Source organism: Electrona antarctica (assembly GCF_951216825.1).
Source record: "Electrona antarctica genome assembly, chromosome: 22".
Taxonomy (NCBI): Eukaryota; Metazoa; Chordata; class Actinopteri; order Myctophiformes; family Myctophidae; genus Electrona; species Electrona antarctica.
The window spans coordinates 19,979,879-19,989,646 of NC_136805.1; the positions used below are offsets into that span (position 1 = coordinate 19,979,879).

Consider the following 9,768-nt stretch of genomic DNA (forward strand, 5'->3'; position numbering starts at 1 on the left):
TCCCTCCACATGCCAGAATTGTACCTCCGGCAGAGTAGTTCCGGAGTGGATCCAACGGATTGTGTGACTATTGCACTGTCAGTTGGAATAGCAGCGCTGGCATTGCATACAGTATAAGACAAACGCACTTGGAATGGGAAATAGAGGGGGGAATTTCTTTTTTTTTCTTTTGTACTTTGTAATGCTATACTAATGATTGTGTGCAACACTTGAAAATTAAGTATTGCATTGTGGGTTTGAGCTGCCTTTTTAATGTCAATCAATCAAGTCAGTTAGGGGCATGTATGTGGTCTACCTGCACAGCCTTTGTGATCTACTGGTAGATCGTGTTCTACCTTTTGGGCACCCCTGCTATAGCCTATGTAGACAGGATGGATCTATACATCATCAGGGTCTGCAACCTTTTTGACATGAATTAAGTGCAATGTTTTCATTTTCTTGATGGTCAGTGCCATATCAACTTCATGTTTAATTATGACACGTCATTAAAACATCTTTAGAAATATTTTATCAGGATGTAATGATCATTAGCAATAACCCACCCATCTCCCAGACTCCCTCCCCAGTCAGACTTTGAATGAATGCACAATTATGTGCAGGATGTCATTTGTAGATGTGAGGGGACTTAAAGGGATATTTCACTTTAAAAGAAAACTGTAATTTTATCGTCTACTCAGACCTACGTGAACACTCCAGACAGTTTAAGTTGCTTGATTCAGTATTTAGATATTTAATATTCATTTTAGCTGCCTATACAAACCCATTATAACTTCAAACTCCATTTTAACCATGATAGATGCATCCAACCTTTTTCTGTTGACTGATAATGTCCTTCTAATATGTGAGGGGGCTGTGGCTTTTCAGTTAGTTTCAATTTATTTTTAATAATTCTTTTAGATTTTGTGAGGAAGAGGCGCTGGAAGATGTTATTTTCCAAAATAATTATTAAAAATAAATGAAAACAGTAAATGAAAAGCCACGGCCCCCATACGTATTAGAAGGTCATTATCAGTTAACAGAAAAAAAAGGTCGGTGTTTTGGATGAATCTAGCATGGTTAAAATGGAGTTTGAAGTTATAATGGGTTTGTATAGGAAGGGGCGGGGTAGCTAAAATGAATATCAAATATCTAAATACTGAATCAAGCAACTTAAGAACTACCAGGGGTGTTCACATTAGCATGAGTAGACGATCAAATTACCAAAAGTTTTTTTGAAAGTGAAATATCCCTTTAATTTAACTGACTGACTTTTATCTAATTATAAAATAAAATAAAAGATCTCTTGCACTTACGCGTGTGCTCCCTCCCCTGTGCCAATGTCGGCATCCATGCCTACTGTCTAAGGTTGCCTATCCCTAATCTATCTGATGTCTGTACATGATTGTAGATTGCCTATTTGTATGGTTGTTGAATTTGTTCCTACAATGACCACTTTTGAGAAGTACAAAGTTTGTACTGCCTACAATGATGTATTTAGTGATAAATTGACACCCATTTAAACTAGTCATCTGCACCCAGTGTTCTGAACCATAAAACCCACACTTTTAGCACCAATGTACTCAGGGTGAATGGTGAGTTTAAATGTTGAGTCCAAAAGTATTAGTAAAACTATGAACAAATTGAATTACTACTTAAAGCTGCAACATGATTCAAATCATGTTTTTTTTTAATTAAATGTGATATGAAACTAAGTTTCAATCTGCAATTTTCCTTTTTGTGTTCCGTTAACTTGTATGATGTAAAAAAAAATTTAAAGAGGGGTGCCATATAGAGTTGTACATGTTTTGTGTTGTGCTAGACGCAAAGGCCACACCATGATGTAACCTTTTCTCCTTTATTTAGTATATGTGGCCTAGTGTAGAAGGAGCAGCATAAAACAACATTCCGCTTTCAAAGTACTGTTTCACTAAATATTTTCAGTTGAGGCAACTATACAAAAGAACAGTAAACCAAAAACTACAAAAATACTTTATACGACAACTATTCCAGCACCCGTACAAATAAATGTACTGTTCACCCAACAGATTCTTCTCCCTCTCAATGGGTATTTGTGGATCCAAAGGTTTCCGGTGAAGACTGAACTGGCCAACTACAATACCAATCCCAAAAGAAATACCCATCAAACGTGTTTTATATCATGAATATTTAAAAAGGTAATGTATGTACATAGTCTGTAATAACACAGTGGATCATTGATGCTAAAGTAGCAGGCTACTAAGCATTGAGTGTTCAGGGAACTAGTACATTGTGAAAATGGCCAACATACAGTGTAAAAATAAACAGGGGCTCGCAACTCACTTTAAGATGCTCCAAACATTTATTCAGCGACAGGCAGGCAGAATAAATACAACGTATATGATATACCGGTACTTCAAATCAAATCAAACAATATTAATAAAGAACATTTACAAAGACCAAGGGTCAACAAGGATCAAATAAAGAAGAAGACAAAAATAGCATGGTATAACACCACAACAAATTTTTTAGTTGTAGTACAATAAAGAAAGTTTTAAGGACTTGAAAGCTCCTAGGGAGCGAGCAGACCTAATCCGCAGGTTTACTTGACCTCACGGTCTTTGTCGAGTATATGATATACTTGACAAAGTGAGTTGCAAACCCCTGCTTCTTTTTATGTTGACCGTCTATACAGTTTTGGCTCAGCACCAAAGGAGGATGTGCGTTACATATCTTACTCTGAAGGTTTGACCCAACATAGTGTCACACAACCCTTCTAAATGCAGGTTGCGGTCACATCAGTTCTAAAGGAAATTTTAAAAAATCACACCCGTGTGAACTGAGTGGTGTAAGGTCTGTCTGACGTAATGAAATCATGTCTGACGTAATGAAATCACACCCGGATGTGATTTCACAACTGGCTTTTTTTGTGCAGAAAAAATGAGCATGGTTGCTACGGTCATCCAGTTCACCCGGGTGTGATTTAATTACGTCAGAAATTATTTTGAACATAGCAACCATGCTCATTTTTTCTGCACAAAAAAGCCAGTTGTAGGAGTGGTTTACACCACTCAAAAATAATTAGCTGCGCCTCTGGTAAAATTTACACAAATTTAATGCAAAGGCTGTTGCTACCATTCTTTCACAGATTTATATGGGCAATATGCTCATGACATTGTGCCTATTCACAAACGTGTTTTTTCAGATGATCATTTCGCCTGTAATGTTTTCCACAGAACTCACAACCGTATGGTTTCTCTCCACTGTGAACCAACATATGCCTTTTAAAGTGACTTTTGATATATTTTTGGCAGATTGGACAGAACGTTGGTTCTGTCCAATTTCCAATTTTCTTCTGTCTTTCCGAAGGGGATTTCTCTCCTGTATGAATTTTCTTGCGTCTTTCTGAAAGGGATTTCTCTCCTGTGTGAATTTTCTTGCGTCGTTCCGAAAGGGATTTCTCTCCTGTATTCATTTTCTTGCGTCTTTCTGAAAGGGATTTCTCTCCTGTATTCATTTTCTTGTGTCTTTCTGAAAGGGATTTCTCTCCTGCATTCATTTTGTTGGGTCTTTCCAAAAGGGATTTCTCTCCTGTGTGAATTTTCTGGTGTCTTTGCAACACCCGCTTCAGGCCAAACTGTTTTCCACAAGTAGAACACGTATGTGTTGGTTTGTTGCGTGTGTGACCAATTATGTGACTTTTGAAATGGTCAAGGCGATAGAAGGCTTTTTCACAGACATTGCAACTGAATTGTTTTTCCCCAGTGTGAATTAACATGTGCCTTTTCAAGCCACTACTGGCAATATTGATTTGGCAGATTGGACAAGTAACTCTGTTATGACTGTTTATGTGATGCTTCAATTTGTTCTTGTCTTTGAACCCTTTCCCACAGACATGACAATCGTACAGACTTTCAATCTTCAGAAGCTTTTGAAAGTCAGCATTTGAGTCACATGCTGGTTTTCGCTTTGATCTTCTTCTTGTGTGACAAGTTGTGTCTAGCAAAGATTGTTTTCTACCCTGATCACCTCTGCTCTCATGACTCGTAACTACATGCTGGTGTGGAGACGGCAGTTTCATTTTCCTCTGCTGGTCTGGACTGCTTGGACTGCCATCTCCATTGCAGTCATCCGTGGACTGAATACGTTGGAGATGAACAGAGAGGGTTTTATTTTCACTTTTGAAACTTTGACTCGAGTCTGAAATCGCTGTGTGGTCTTCAGTGGCATCCAGGGTAGATTGAAACCCCTCTTCTCCCACATGGATGGACATGGGTTCCTCTTCTTCTTTTATCTGCACTAAATCTATCTGGGAGACACAATCATGAGCATCTAATGGCCTCCCACACTTGTCTCCACCATGGCAGCTGCAGGGGTATCCTTCCTTGCCCGTTTCATGGGACTTGGTGAGCTCTTCAAACTGGCGGCTTGTAAGAGAACAGACACTTAACTGGGATTGGTTGCTCTGAGACGCCTCTTCATCTCTGAGAAGCTGTTTAAGAGGACTCTTCTGCTCACATACCGAGAGGTGAAGCTCAGAACATTGTTCATCTAGAAGAAAAAGAGGGATACGGTAAGGTTAAACCAGTGACTTTACTTAATCAAGACAATTGTCCTTTAGCGAAAAGACTAAAATGCAAATAGATGGAATCTATCGTTTGTAATATAAGCTATTAGCAACAATTGTGGGCATCAACAATTTTAATGTTTGAAAGATGCTCAAAACAGTCCACATTATGGTCAGCCATTTGCGCAGGTTGTCCAACTAAACATTGCCATCAGAGCCCTGTGTTTGGCCTGAGAGTCAGGGGTTACACTCATCAAATTGTTAGGGTTCATTCACACTCAACGGGGTGCTCACTCCACCCATTCAATTTTGACATTGTGTACAAAATCTGCAAATTGAAATTATGACTTAATTTCAAGTTAATGAATAATCCTATGCATTCACTGAAAATCGCAGTGACAAATCCACCAGTAGGAAAGAAAAGGAACCAGTGGTGTAATGGTGATTATTTTTTCGGTACCACAGAACGTCACACGCACAAGTCGCTCGCACGCACAGCACTCGCCAACATGTGTGCTAAGCTTATATTGTTTATAGTGTATGAGAGAGAGTTTTAGACACACAAACACAAAAGTAGACTTAAAATAATCAGTCAAACTTCTTTACTGTGCTGCAGTAGAGAAACTAAAATGTTTGCTTTGGACAAATCTCTTCTTTGATGGTGGAGGAGGCATTATTATTGCGTTCAGAAAACCACAGAAGCAGTACACGGATTAAGCAGTAGCCTACTGGAGCCATACTGCTGTGTTGCTTACCGTGAATAATGAGAATGCGTTCAGGTAAATAGTTGTTTGCAAAGTAGTAGCCATTTGATCTGGGCACGGTATACTTGACACGGTGTGAAAATAGGGGGGCGCCCCACCTCCAGTAAACCTAGACCACTCAGAGGTGCGTCTTGGAAAGTCTGGTGAAGCGAGGTTAGGTGCGTCTTCTCTTGAATCTAGGGGGACGCGTTCTAGCGTGCACATGCATGCACCGTTCCGTACCAGCTGCCATTAATGAGCCTAGTACTGAGGAATTGGACTTGAGAGTGCAGGGGAAGACAAGTGCAATAGTGCACATAAGTTAACACAACAAAAACAAGACTTTGGGACAGACATTTTAAATACTTGAAATTGCCAGCAGATGGCAGTCGGGCTACTCGGTTGTGTAAAGTGGTGGGTGTGCACTGTGCACCATAACTCTATGGCGTGTCCGTGTGCCATGACAAAAAGCCTGCTTAGCCCGGTAAATTCGTGAAGGATCTATCGAGGTGGTTTGTTTGGTCAACTCAACGCCAAAGTGTGGATTTACTAGTACGACTCCACAGTCCACACCACAACACTACAGTGAGTGGAAATACCAGATCTGCGTCGGAGTGCAGTGTTGTACAACATTTATATTAATCCACATGGCTGTTGGCTGATCTCACAATCTACATGGGTGAGTGTGCGATAGCCTACCTGATGTCAGTGTTTGTGTTGTGGCTTGTTGTTTTGGAACAGCCTCCAATAGTTTGCGTTGTCGCTCGATCTCCTGTGCCAGGCAAAGTTCGTCCTCATACACTATCTCAAGAGAACAGACACTTAAACGGGATTTGTTGCTCTGAGACGCCGAGAGGTGAAGCTCAGAACATTGTACATCTAGAAGAAAAAGAGGGATAAGGTAAGGTTAAACTAGTGACTTTACTTAATCAAGATAATTGTCCTTTAGTGAAAAGACTAAAGTGCAAATAGATGGAATATATTGTTAAATGGTAAATGGTGCATTTATATAGCGCCTTTATCTAAGGCGCTTTACATAGTGCATTACATTCACCCATTCACACACACACATTCATACACCGATTGCGGCGGAAGCCATGCAAGGTACCAACCAGCACATCGGGTGCAATTTGGGGTTCAGTGTCTTGCCTAAGTTCACTTCGACATGTAGACAGGAGGAGCCGGGATTCGAACCGCCCATGGGTCAACCTGCTCTACCTCCTGAGCCAGTCGCCCCAGTTGTTTGTAATATAAGCTATAAGCAATCAACACTTTTCCACTTCCACTTTTCCACAACACTTAGAGTGAATTGTGTCTCCCCATGAAGCCAATGTTTGAAAGATGCTCAAAACAGCCCAGTGAGCCCACATTATGGTCAGCCATTTGCACAGGTTGTCCAACCAAACATTGCCATCAGAGCCCCGTGTTCGGCCTGAGAGTCAGGGGTTACACTCAAATTGTTAGGGTTCATTCATCACACTCAACGGGGTGCAGCTTGTGCGCTCACTCCACCCGTTCGATTTTGACATTGTGTGCAAATTGAAATTATGGCTTAATTTTAGGGCGCACACACAAAAACAAGTCTTTGGGACAGACGTGTAATTACTTGAAATTGCCAGCAGATGGCAGCGGGGCTACTCGGTTGTGTAAAGTGGTGGGTGTGCCCAGTGCCCTGCCCACCATAACTTTCTCTATGGCGTCTGTGTGCTTTAACCTTTAATATATACTCTAAGGTGCTATGACAAAAAAAAACCGCTTAGCTCGGTAAATTCGAGAATTAGACCACCTCGATAGATCGGTCTATCATTCTGCGGTGTTTGTTAACTCAACGCCAAAGTGTGGATAATAATAGTACTACTCTAGCTCTGGTCTAGCCCGTCTCCGGACCCCCCGGGTTGAGCTCCTTTGGACCCCTACCACGTAGTAGGGGTCCAAAGGAGCTCAACCCGGGGGGTCCGGAGACGGGCTAGCTCTGGTCCACAGTCCACACCACTACATGGCCCCTTTCGGTTCCATTTTCTGGATTTTGGACAGCGGTGGAAAGGCAACCGAGGGCCCTGAAATGGGCTAAACACTACAGTGAGTGGACTGACATACCAAGCTTTACGGAGGGTTCCAAGAGGGGCTAACACCAGATCTGCGTCGGAGTGCAGTGTTGTACAACATTTATATTAATCCACATGGCTGTTGGCTGATCTCACAACCTACATGGGTGAGTGTGTGATAGCCTACCTGATGTCAGTGTTTGTGTTGTGCTGTGTTGTTTTGGAACAGCCTCCAATAGTTTGCGTTGTCGCTCGATCTCCTTCTTTGCCAGGTGAAGTTCGTCCTCATACTTGGATACTATCTCGAGTATTTCTACTGCACTCGTATTAACCCGCGCGGTAATGTCCGAAATAATCAGATTCACTTTTAGAAGAAGCAATGGGTCGTTGCTTGACATTTTGAAAATGCATGCAACTGATAAACCTGCTAATAACGTGAAGCTAAGCTAGCTAACTGCAAACCCACGATCGCGCTTTGTTCCTTGCTTGGTTTTGCTTTGTTCCTTGCTTGGTTTTGAATAAGCAACTGAACTGGTCGTCACGACGCTAGGTTAGGTTTTGGTGGAAGGAAGGCACTAGGCAGTGTTGCCAGATTGTGAGAGAAACAAGCAACCGACAAGGTCTATAAAAACAAGCCCAACTGGTCCAGGCGCATGCCACATATAGGCTTTTGCCTGACAGCGTGTCTCGTGTTCGAGTCTCGTTCATGACGACCCTTGCTGCATGTTTATCTCCCCTTCTCTCTTTCCCTCTTGCCTATTTCCTGTCTATCTTCACTTGATAGTTGATACTATCAATACATAGCCTGACACTCAGTCTGAATTTTCATTTCGTTTCACTTAATTGTTTTAATTAACGACATTAGGAAACAAGCCCAAATAAGAGACTAAACTTTAGGAACAACTGGAACAAGCACAAAAACCCGCAACCAGCAATATTTACATTACAAGCTGAAGCTACTTTACAGAAAAATAAGTCCAAAGTCGCTTATAATAAGCCGACACGGCTGAAGGAAGGGTTTTCTGGTTACGCACGCCTCCTCGTCATTTGCATAGGGAGCTTTCAACTTAAAGGCTCGTTACCACCACCTGCTGCTCCGGAGTGTGAAACAGTTGCAGTGCTTGTTGTGCTTGTTGTTGTTGTTGTTGTTGTTGTTGTGTTTTACAGCTATGGTTGTGACCCTATCCTCATTCTTGGATATTATTATATTTATAATATAATTGATCAAATATTTCGAGATTTTCGACGGATTCACTCTTGATATTTTAAAGATGCAACTGATAATATACTGCAAACGCAGCTGCAGTTTTTCCATTGATGCTGAAGCTGATTTTTGCCTTCTCCAACATGGAGCTAAACAAACCCATGATGCCATACAGCTACAGTAAGTAAGTAAGTAAGTACAGAATGTTTTTTAAAACATTTTGAGGTGAGAAGTAGACAATGCAGGCAGTAACACTCATTCACTCACATGCTCCAATGTAAAGACATTTGAGCATATGAGTGTGTGCCCACAGTTTATTCTTTTTCTTTAAAAGAAAAGTTAAAGAAAAACAAAACGCTTGTTCCATTTTTAGAACTATCTTTCGCTCAGCACCTGCCTAATTTCAGCATTTTATTTTATCTTTCTTCTTTTTCAGATAAAGAGAATGTAATGTATTTTCATTTGACATGTTAACTGGTGTCAGTGGGTTGCAGCACATGTTGCAGTGCTCAAGCCCCACCTTATGGTCCCAGCCCTACCCAACTCCCTGTACATTTTATTGTTATATATTGTTATTTATATTTACTGTTATTAACAGTTGTTTATTGCAAATTCTTCTCTTTTGAACCAAATCATTGTCTCTCTTGTAGCCTACCTGTACGTAAATATGGCATGTGTAACAAATACAAATCTTAAATTTTGAAAGGTATCCGCTACCTTTTACAATTCTTGAAAGTGACAGCATAAAGATAAAACAACTGTATAGCGGAATTAGGAGAAATAACCATTTATTTCAACATGTTTGCGGAAAATAACTAGGTTTTCTTTGTCACCACATAAAGTAATCTTTGTCTACACACACAAAAACACTGAAAATCATCTAATTCTGGCTTTTAATTGCTCTTTTCTGTTAGTTGAGCAATATATTATTTATTTTCCTCTTTAATCTAAAATCTAATTGGATGACCTGTAGGAAATTATCAAATGAGGCTGATCCTGTTTCAATTCATGTTTTATTCAACACAAATGTGTATTAAATACACCAACACCACTTCCAAAATCTCGCTTTGCATCAGTAATGTACATGATTTAAAGCAATACGTTTATGCATTCCTATTTCCTATCTATTAACAAATTATGACACATTGCTTCTGCCCAACAGTGTGGAAAACAATATTCTTGTTATTACTTACATAGAATATTAAAATCACTCATTTCTACAAATACCTTCCCCTCTGAGGTGTAATCAAGTGC

General features: G+C 40.4%; 1 long non-coding RNA gene across 1 annotated transcript; it reads right to left on the reverse strand.

The window, feature by feature from the left end:
• Positions 1-2,294: 2,294 nt before the first annotated feature.
• On the reverse strand, positions 2,295-8,223 carry LOC306915260. The gene is made up of 3 exons (XR_013788785.1): positions 7,498-8,223; positions 5,965-6,144; positions 2,295-4,506 (listed from the first exon to the last, which is right to left on the reverse strand). It is a non-coding gene; the product is annotated as an uncharacterized lncRNA (long non-coding RNA).
• Positions 8,224-9,768: the final 1,545 nt, after the last annotated feature.